Here is an 11,771-nt window from a genome sequence, read left to right on the forward strand (position 1 = left end):
AAGCATAAATCCTAAGCAAATGATCACAAAATGAACATATATTACCTCCACTCGGTCCCTCCCAGAAGACACTTTGTAGCTCGTTTCCAATCAGATATCTCTGTCCTAACTACTAATCTGCCTTTTTACTGCAAGTGTTGCCTCGTTTGTGAAATGTATATAAGAGAAATGATGCAGCTTTTATCCTTTCGCATTTGGCCTCTTTTACTCAACATCATGTTTGTGAGATTCATCTGTATTATCGAGAGCACCTATAATTTGTTTTTTTTCATTTCAATGTAGAATTCCATTATGTAAGTACATTATAATTTATTCATTCTACTATTGATAGATATCTGAGTAGTTTCAGGATTCTATTACTACTGCTTCTGTGAACATTCTTGTAACTTCATGTGCATGTGACTTCATCAACTCCCACTCTTCTTGCTCTTGCCCACTCTACTTTAGCCATCTAGCCTCTGTGCCATTCCTTGAATATGCCAGGTACACTCCCACCTCTAGGGCTTTGCATATGCTGTGCCTTCTTCCCAGAATGCTCTTCCAACAGATAGCCCCATAGCTTGGTCCTTTACTTCGCTCAGTAATACAGATAGGTTTCTTCTCAGTGAGCTATTCTCCAATTATGCTATTTAAAATTGCATTTCCTATCCCTACTTTGGGATACCTAATTTTCCTTTCCCTGATTTATTTTTCTCCATGGTACATACCATGATTGGACAAATTACATATTCTAGTTATCTATTTGTTTATCGAACATCTCTCAACTCACTATAATGAAAGCTCTATAAGAGCAGGGATTTTTGCCTATCTTCTGTGACATTGTCTGGCACATAGTAAACTCCAGTAAACTTCTGGTTGAATCAACAAATGAATATTGAAATTAGCTAACAGCCTGGATCTAAAATAGACACTGATGTTTTTAGAACTTAGACGTTTGGGCAATATAGCTGTTCTCAAAGCTGTTTTACAGTGAAATTAAACAACTCCAGAGTTATCAGGATGAGTATTATATGAATAATCTAGGACAGATAATGCAGAAAGAATAAATGCTGTCCTCATTCCCTACTGCAGAGGCAAAACGATTTTAAATAGCCTCTGTTTTTGTCCTTCACCAAAAAAAAAAAAAACAAAAAACTATGAAATGCATTTATGCAGAATGACACTTCTAAAAAATATTATCTCTGGCTCCAAAATATACATTTTAGGGAAACTGGCATAGGTCTTTGGCAAAGCTCTCTTGGAGGTGATTGATATATTAGCATCGACAGTACCTATCTATCTAAATAATAAGTGTTACTATTAGAGTCTTGATTTATAATACTTAGGGAACTATTAGTATTTTTCAGGTTAGTTGTATATATTTACATCCTTAATTTATTTACCACTCATAACAATGCTATGAGGATGGCACATTTGTTATCCCCATTTTACAAGTGAGACAACTGAAGTACAAAGGGATCTGAACCCTGTGTAGTTTGGCTGTAGAATCTGTACTTTTAACTTACCTTTGGATGGCTAGCATACGTATTTATCTGTGGAGAGATAGATATTATGTTAACATTTTCAAAGTTACCAATTGACTAAATCCTCTTTGGATGATTTGGGAAAAAGAAAGAAAAGGAACAACTTTTTTTATAATCTACTGTGTTTTGCATGTGCTACCTCATGTAATCCTCGTAATAGCTCTGGAAGATAACTATTGCTACCCTCATTTACAGAAGAAAAAAACGGAAGCAGAGAGAAGCAGGTAATAGTGTCATAGACCTAAAGCTGTTATGTGATGTGATTCAAATGTGATTCAAGCCAGTATCTGTCTGACTCCAAATGGCTATATTCTTCACTATGACACATAGTGGGAAGAATGTACCCAGCGAATAGCAAAGATCCAAAGAGGAGGAGAAATACATAGTTCCAGCTGGTAGCAGGCTGTCATGGAGTTGTGGAATCAAAAAGACAATAGGCACAATCCTGAGAATGTTTGGATCCAAAGATACATTTTTCTGACCTTGGCCTTCAAAGCTACTCCCAGGTGAGCTCAAGGTGAATGAGTGGGAGAGGGCCTCTGCAATCACAGCCAGGCTAACTCTTCATTCTTGTATGAGATCTTTAATAAGTCATACATCCTGGGCCCAGTGGTTCAGACTGAGGAAGCTTCTCTTCTTGCCGTTGGAGCATCACTTGCTTCTCTCACGATTTTCAGTGTTACCATGACTTTCTCTTGGCCCAAGTGAATTTGCTTATCTCCATGCTTCAACTTTTTGCTTTTGTTTTTTTTTAAAAAATTAAAAATACAAAAAGTTCAGAGAATGCTACCCACTTTCTTGGTGAACTTGGGACTTAGTCATAGGCGTGAAATGGATATTGCTCTTTTGACTTTAATGACGAAGTGTGACTTGCAATGGGATATCAGAATAATAGTTCCAAAGTGGTAAGCTGCTGAAGGACACCCACTCACTAGGTAGCAAAAAGGGACATTTCTATTGAAAACTCAGTGAAATATAACCTGGAACAATGAAACAGACATCAATACATCAACACAGTGAGAATTACAGCCAGCAGCAGAATGCTTAGTGAGGAGAAATACAAGATGGAGAGGCTCAGCTAAACAAAGGCGTCACATTGATTATAAAGCTAAGAGTGGTCCTTGGATGGTAAGTGCCAGATTCTGCATGAAGCAGCTGGTCTCAGAATAAGAGAGTAATGAATTTCTGTCCACTTATTGGTCTTTCAGCCTCCAAGGGACTTACTCAGCCAGCAGTTCTATTTTCAGAAGCAGAGGATAAACACATGCTTTAATTCCATCATTTAAAATCTAATAAGTATTTTTAACAAACATCTGTGGCCAGTTTTTCCGTTGTTCTTTTGTATATCTATATATACATCTATCAGTATATCTCCATAGATAGCTTCCATTATCCCTTATATACCAGCTCAGTTAAGAGCTTAATGTCTAGCCTACCTTGCTTGAATTCAAATCTGGGCTGTGTAATGTATTAGCTGTTAATTTACTGACTTTAGAAAAAGTTCCCCATCTCTTTATTTGATTGGGGTGACCTTAGAGCATAATGTAACCTCTGAAACGACTTAAACCAAGACCGCACTAGTCTAAGTGAGCCATTGCACATTGACCCAATAATTTGATCAACAGAATAAAATGAAAATAAATAAATTATTTTCCATTTTCCTTATTTGAAAACTGGGAGGAACAATAGACCTAACTGAACTGCTTCATAAAATTGCAAAGATTACATGAGATAATCTATTTAAATTGTATAGAGTCTAGTGTCTGGGTTGTGACACTCAATAGTGAAGTGAGAAAAAGCCCCCAAAACGTAGTCATGGACAGCGATGTATAGTTTGTCAAGAGCTTTCACATGCATTTCCATTTGGTCTTCAGAGGATGAGGCCTGGATCATTCAGTGGCTCATCTAATATCACAGAACAAGTGGTAGAGTCAGAATCTTTTATCTAAAGGAGATATTTTCATCCTTAGATTAATGTCCTCTTCACAATCTCATGCTACTTTTCTTTAAAATGAAATTGCTGTTCTTTTTTTAATTGATTTGGCCAACTTCATTTCTAATGGAAGAATCAACATTAGAGCTCGGGTCTCGTCCTACGGTATCTCATCCTGAACCTCTGGTCTTACTCAAGAATGACTCAGAAGGAACGGAACTGATTAAATTAAAATTTTGCTCATGCATGTTATCATTCATTTCTGAAAACTTGCTGGGATTTTAAAGAACTTTTAGTTACCTAAGGGAAGGAAATTAAATTTTACTGAGCAGAAGTCTTGGTGGTAAATGACAGAAACCCACCTTAACTTGGTTTTTGTATAAAGGGAATGCATTCCTTCTGTTATAGGTTGTATAACAACCCCAGTACCTCAGAACGTGACCTTATTTGGAGATAGGGTCTTTGCAGAGGTAATCAAGTTTAAATAAGGTCATTACTGGAGGGTTGGGGGTGGAGAGCTAATCTAATTTGACTGATGTTTTTATGAGAAGGAAAAATTTGGGCAAAGATACACATGGAGGGAAGCTGTGAGATAACGTAGGGAGAAGACAACTATTTACAAGCCAGGGAGAGAAGCGTTGAACAGATCCTTTCCTCACAGCCCTCAGGAGAAACAAACCCTGCACCTTGATCTTGGACTTCTAGCCTCCAGAACTATGAAGCAATACATTCTGATTGTTTAAGCCAATCAGTTTATGGTTGTTACAGCAGCTCTAACAAACAAATACACTCTCTTGTTCCAGAAAAGTACAGGAATAAGTCAAGAATTTAGGCGCAGATGGACTTGAGGGATCAAACGATATCATTAGGACTGGCGTCTCTTCATCTGTTTTTCTTCTGTGCTGGTTTTACCATATCTCGTCAATTTTAAAATGCATGTTTTCCTTTTCTTTTTCACATGTCTGAAATCAAAATGCAATGTACAATTTCTTATTACATTTCTTTATTGTTAGAAGTGTAGAAAATAATGGTATATCTTGTAATTAATGGCATCTTAGGAAACCTTAGAGTGTTCACAGGCAGGCTATTTATGTGGGCAAATTTGCAGTTCAAAGCTTAATATCTAAGTTACCCAATGACTCCAGAGAACCGTTTCCTAATTGTTTCAGCAGAAGGCCCTGAGCAAATGTTCACCGGCTGTAATTGACCTGGCTTTGCACATACTCAACCCTGGAAAACAGGGCTGGGGAAGGGGCAGGTAGACTTCAGCACACTGAAACCACATGGCATAAGAATAGTAAAAAGGGGATTTCCCAAAAGAAAACAAAGTGCTTTTAGCAGGAGAGGAAGGGCTGAATGCCCAGAAGACCTCTGTCGCCACAAGTACCTGTCTGTGCCAAGGGCTGCCACAGGACTCTTGCCTGGTTCTCATTATAACTCTGTGAAGCAGGAGGTATTGTCAGATCCACTTCACTCATCAGGAAAGTGAGGCTCGAAGAGCCACAGGCCTATAGGCAGAGCTGAATATTGCCAAATGGTTACAGAGTGCTTGCAATGTGCAAGACAGCCCCTAAGATCTACAAATACAAGGATGAACGTTGTCCTTGTGCCTGAGGAGCTCAGCTTAGAGGGGAGATAGACCCAAAGCACCAAACAGCTTACTATGAAATAAAAGAGTACCCAACAGAAATGGGAACATAGTACTATGAAAAACAAATCTGCTTCGGCAGGAAGGGAGACCCAGTATGGAAGCAGGCATTGGGAAAGGTTTTTTTCACACCCTAAAGACACCCTTCTTACACTTGTGGCAAATTCCAACATCAGAGCACTGGGAAGCAGTGATCTTGTTAAATCTTGCAAAGGGCCCGGTACATGGAAAGTGTTTATTAGACAGTTATAGAGTGAGTGATTACAAGGATGAAGTAGGTCTTACTCGACGAAGCTAAATGTCACTGGACGTGATCTTGCTTTACAGGTCCTGGGCTTCCAGCTTTGTGGGCAGTCATGACATCCAAGGGTGCCATTTTGCTCCAGAGTTTTTGCTCCACATTTGCAAACAGAGGGACTCATAGCTCTAAAGTTCCCACTGTCTTTTCCTCTGAACTTTGAGCAACATTCCTCTGCTTTTTTGAGCTGTTTCATTATAAATCATCTCCCTATATTAGTAAAAATTTGTTTTCTAAACATTTGTTTCATTTAGCTTTCAAAAAATCTTACCAGGTTGTAATAGAGCTCACTTTTACTCTGCTTTGTTTTCATAAACTAAAAAATATATAATTTTATAAAATATGTAGGTTTTCATAAATCTTTGTGTCTCAGTCTATAATAAAGTGATATGTATTTTTAATTTGTATTCTATTGTTTTTTTTCTTTTTTAAAATGAAACTAGAAGCAAATCTCATTTATTCTACTATTTTTTATGATCAAGTTTTATCACAAGACTAGGACGGGTAGCTGACTTGTCACACTGGTGCCCTCTAGTCTTCCTTGCTGTTCCCTCCCCTACTTTCTGGAATCTCCCTTTTCCATCTAAGAGATGCTCAGTGTTCTTTTATTTTATTTTTTTAAGTCAAAAATTAAAAGAGATGGGGTACTGGCTATGTTGACCAGGCTAGTATCGAACTCCTGGCCTCAAGTGATCCTCCCATCTCAGCCTCCCAAAATGCTGGGATTACAGACCTGAGCCACCACGCCTGGCCTCCACTACTGTTTTATGAGTACCTTTATGATGTCCAGTATCCTTGTTGGTAGGACCTTTGTCCACTACCTCTGCTGATAAACCCAATTACTCTTCCAAAATGAAAATTTGAGCTCATTAACTATCAAGAGTTGTTTAGGAGTTGTATTTCTTTTCTATACACACCACCTACAGCTGGTCTCTCTAGGCTGAGATATTTCTGCTCACTGGAGACCAGATCATCAGCTACAGAGGCTTGGGTCAAGAAATGTCTTAGTCACAGTGAACCCACTACATTCCACTGTGTATCTGTCTCCCTTAGGCATAAAGTTAGGTTTTCCACATCAAAATTCCTGTAAGGCAGTGTGAAATTCGGTAAATCCTTTTTGGCAAAAGCATTTCTGGGCTTGAGTAACTCAGATATAAGTCCCTTAATCTCATTGCCATTTTATCTTTATAAGCCAATCTTCAGTAACTCTGCAACTATTATAGTGACTTTTTCAAACCTTCAGGTAACCTTCAGGTATCTGTAACTCATACTGGTGAAATGCTGCTATACAGCTTTCTAGAAATGATCAGAACTACTTTGAAATCTTGTTTTGGGTAGAAATTGTAGTTATATATAAAGCACCTTTATTCTTGAAAAGGGCACTGGCTCTATTCATCAAAAAATCCTCAGTTTAGGTGACCTTTTGAGAGTGAACGTGAGCAGAACGCAGACCATCTATGGCTTAGGTTTTGCTGGCACGTTGCAGCCCCATTGAAAGATCTGGCTGTAGCAGTGGGAGTCCTCATGGACCACGGGTCCTGCCCACCTTTCTTTTCTCTTGTGTATTTTGTAAAGGTCTGGCTCCTACTGATGCTAGGAATTACTTTGTCATCCTTAGATAGTATTTTTGCTTAGACTAAATGTCATGTCCTTCTTTCTTGACTTACCCACTTACTGCAAGTTAAGATGCCTCCATGCCTCCTAAATCAACGTGTATCTTCTAATTATAATAGAAACACATTTTTTTGATAGTGACCACAGGAAAATACAGAAATGTATCGAGAAGAAAACAAAAATCTCCAGTAATCCTACTGTTATATCCAGAAATAACCACTATTAACATCTTCTGTATTTCCTGGCACTGTTTTTAATGCCTGTGTGTGTATGCATATTTAAAAAAACTTGGCTTTATAATAGATATAAATAAAATGTTGCATATTTTCTCATATGTTAGTGTTTCCTGAGTGTTTTCCTGTGCAGTACATGTTCTTTGAACATGTCCTATTATATATTCCTTCATTATGAACGACTCATAATGATTTAACTCTACACCTATTATTGGGTGTTTGGCTTGTATTTATCTTTTATTGTTAATGGTAGGCATACTTATATCTTTATTTTCTTATCCAATAATCTACTTAGGATTAATTCCTTGAAGAGGAATTGCAGAGTTAAAAGCTTTGATTGTTTTTATCTTTAATGTTCTTGATATACACTAACAGATCACCCTCCAGGAAGGTCTTGTCAATTTAAATACCGGCTCTTAGGCCTGCTTCTTTGAAAATTCTCCCAAAAATGAACGATATTTTTACTAATTTTTTTTTTTTTTTTTACTATATGATGGGTGAAAATGTTATTCACTCTTCTTTTCCATTTTGTTTCTTTGGATAATAAGAAATTGAACATTGACTTTCATGTGTTTTTTTTCTTATTTATATCAATTTTTTATGTTAATTCTTTATATTCTGTTCTTTTTTTTCTATTAGATTCTTAAGGCTTTTCTTGCTTTTCATTTTTGTTAGACCTCAGCTACAGAGGATTTAGTTGAATAATATCCTCTTTTCATGGAAACTATCAGCATCATTCCCTTTTATCCTGATTCCTGATTCCCATTTTCCTCTCCCGCTGCCCCAAAGACACACAAATGCAAGCTTCCAAGCTTCCTAGTGTGTTCAGTGAATACTCTTTCAGTTATATGAGTTCTTGTTAAATGTGTATTATTGTAAACATGCATTTTCAATTTATATAAATCAAATGGTACTGTGTATTACATTTAATTCTACTTCTTATTTTCATTTAGTGCCCAATAGCCACATGTGGTTAGTGGCTACCATATTGGACTGTGTAGATTTAGAACGTATTCATTATTGCAGAAAGTTCCATTGGAGAAAACTATTCTAGATATTAGATGCAGATCAGTTTTAGACCTTGAGATGTCTTCTCCTATTCTGTCATGTGTCTGCTAAATTTGCTCGTTATTCCTCTATTGTACAGAAATCTCCAAGTTTGATGTAAATACATTTATTGTTTCCCTTATGATTTGTGCTTTGCGAATTTTGTTTAAGAAGTCTTTTCCCACCCTAGATCACCAGTATGTTCTGTTATGTTACCTTCCATTAATTTTTATAGTTTCTTCCCTTTTACATTTAGGTTTTTGGTCTGTTGAAGTTCACCTTTGTTATTTGGTGTTAGGTAGAAATGTAGTTTTATTTTTTTCCATACGTGAATAAGTTTCACTAACATTGTCTGTTTTAAAATCTATGTCTTTTCTTCATTGATTAGTGGTGCTATTTTTATTATATATAAGTTTCTATGAGTGTATGGATCTGTTTCTAAACTCTCTCTTCTGTTTCATTGGTCTAGTTATTTGGTCTTCACAATTCATACTTTTTATTATTGACATTGTTCTATGTCTTAGTATCTGACAGGACACGTCCTGTTTTTATACTTTTCTTTTTAAAGGGTTGACCTATTTATGGACATTTATTCTTCCAGGTAAATTTTAGAATAAATTTATTTAGTTTATCTAAAAGAAAACTGGAAGTTTGAATGAGATTGAATTGGATTTAGGTGAATTAAGTCTAATTCAAAAAACTTTGACATCTTGGAAAATTAAATCAGCCTGTTTTAAACCATATATTTATATAATCATCTGTGTCCTTTACTGGCATTTAGAAGCTTCCCCCACCCCAGAGATATTGTATATTCTGGTTCAGTTAGTCCCCATATATTTTATTGTTTTATTTCTGTAGATTGTATCTCCTTTTAAATTTTTCTAGTTGATTATAGCTGCTACAGAGAAATGCTATGGCTTTTGTAAGTTGATCTTATAAGTGGAAACCGTACGAAAGCTTATCCATTCTTATAGTTTGTTGATTTGTAAAAACTCTTAATTTATTAAAAATGTTTTGCTATCTGTAGGTCATATTTATTAGAAGTGTTTTCCAGTTTGTTATTTGACTTAGAATTTTATTTATGATGTATTTTTACACTTCTAAGTTTTAAATTTATCAGGTAGCAAATTCTGTTAATGCTATTTTGTCATTTTTATCAATTAATTTATGCTGTTTGTCAAAAGGAAGTGTATTTTCCTTTTTTTTCTTCAGTGCTAGCAATCTGTTTTATTGTTTCCCCAAAATATAGAGTTCTTCACGGAATGCCAAAGTAGACAGAAAGTGTGTGGCACTTTTGATCCACTAGAGGCCAACACTTGCTTGAAAGAAACTGGCATGCTTTCCTAAATCTCCTATTTTTTTCCTCTCGGAATGGGAAGAAACTGGCTGAAAAAAAAGCCTTACAGAAAATAACTAATTTCTATTTAAATTAGATGTCTAGAAATGCTATAGAAAGAAGAATCTGGACAAAAAGAAAAGGCTATTTTCAAAGACAATAAGTTATATAAAGAGGATTCAAAGCTGTTTTTAAAAATGAAAGCAGAAAATCCAAATAAAACAGTTTAAAATGTTTTAAAAATTTAACTTAGAAGAAAGAGAAAACCAAAAGAGAAATAAAAAAGGTCCAGCTTCTACTCAAAATACACATTTAGTGTCATTAAATAAGTAGGTGACAAGAGGCCGGGCGCAGTGGCTCACGCCTGTAATCCCAACATTTTGGGAGGCCAAAGCAGATGGATCACGAGGTTAAGAGATCGAGACCATCCTGGCCAACATGGTGAAACCCTGTCTCTACTAAAAATACAAACAATTAGCCGGGCGTGGTGGCGGGTGCCTGTAGTCCCAGCTACTCGGGAGGCTGAGGCAGGAGAATCACTTGAACCTGGGAGGTGGAGGTTGCAGTGAGCCAAGATTGTGCCACTGCACTCCAGCCTGGGCAACAGAGCAAGACTCCATAAAAAAACAAACAAACAAACAAACAAAAAGTAGGTGACAAGAAACAGCAAACAATAATGGCTTTTTCTCCCTTTTCCTCTTTGCTCTGAAAAACCAGGAGATGGGGCTAACCTGCCTCCCATTCTGTAGGGTTCCTGCACAGATAACTGGGTGAAAAACAATTCCCAAACTGAAAAAAATCCATTGTTTTAATTCCAATGAGGTGATCTGTAGGAAATAACCATGCTGGCTTACAAGCAGACATTGAAAGGTGGTTCTTCTCTGAGGCTTATTCTTAAAATCATGTTTATCACTCAAAAGCAGACATATCTACAGACGGAGGGATGAAGAGAAGGAGGGAAAGAAGGAAGGAGGGAAGGAGGAAGGGTGGGCCAATACCAAGACTGCAATTCTCTTATCTATGAAAACATAAAGAACTGCGAAAAACAGTTCTTTACATATAGACAGAGGTGCTTATAATTTAGACCTGGAAAAAAATTATCAAGATTAAATGATAGCCCACACGCAAAACACTATAAAAAGCAAGGTACTATTATTATTATTACAAAGGTGCATCTGCCAGTGGGGATCTTGGCTTCTGGGTGCCCTTTCATAAGTAGGGCAGCTACGTCATATCAAATATGAAAGCCTATGCTATAAAAAGAAGTTATTTTTACATCAATCAAAATAAATGCATAAAAGATTTACGTTTGCATTGAAGACAAGGTAAAATTTTAAAAAATCAATGGAAACGCATCTTAGACATGCCAAGTTATATTATAAAGAACTTCCAAATGAATATGTTTTCTGCTGGCTTTTGATTTAATACCTATAAAAACTGAGTACATATAGCAGGAAGGGCACATTTACAAGAATGGACTGAAAAATACCATATGTTATTTCACAAAGTTTATTTAACTTTTAATGAATTAAATTTATTTTCATTTATAAGAAGTATGGGCACAAGATAGAAAATGCACACACAACTAAGGAGTTTCATTGGAAAGCACTCTGCTCTCCTAAACCCATTCCCATTCCCTGATCTACCAGTGTCACCATCCATAGTTAATTGTCATTGCCACTTTCTTACCATTGGTATGTCTGATTTTTTTTTTTTTTTTTTTTTTTTTTACAGAAACGCTAGCATGCCATACAAATTGTTCCACATCTTGCCTTAAGATGCCACAACCATCATCAATAACCACTTAACATAATATGGTTTGCTCTTTATCTCAGGTCAGTTAGGTCAGAAGGAGGTATGCTTTATTCTAAGTTACACAGTATTCCACCAGATGAATGTATCATCGTTGATTTGTCTAGTCTCCTACTGAAAGACATTTAGATTATTTTCAGTCCTTGGCTATAAAAAACAATAATCCAGTGATTTTCTGTGTACTTCTATTTTCTTTGTGGAAATATGATTTAGGAATGGAAACCTAGAAGAGAAATTGATGAGTCAAAGGTATGAGTGTTTTTTTGTTTGTTTGCTCGTTTTTGTTTGTTTTTTGTAGTCAGCTATTTAAGTAGTTTCTTAAGGCAT

This window comes from Pongo pygmaeus, chromosome 1 (genome assembly GCF_028885625.2).
Source record: "Pongo pygmaeus isolate AG05252 chromosome 1, NHGRI_mPonPyg2-v2.0_pri, whole genome shotgun sequence".
Lineage (NCBI taxonomy): Eukaryota > Metazoa > Chordata > Mammalia > Primates > Hominidae > Pongo > Pongo pygmaeus.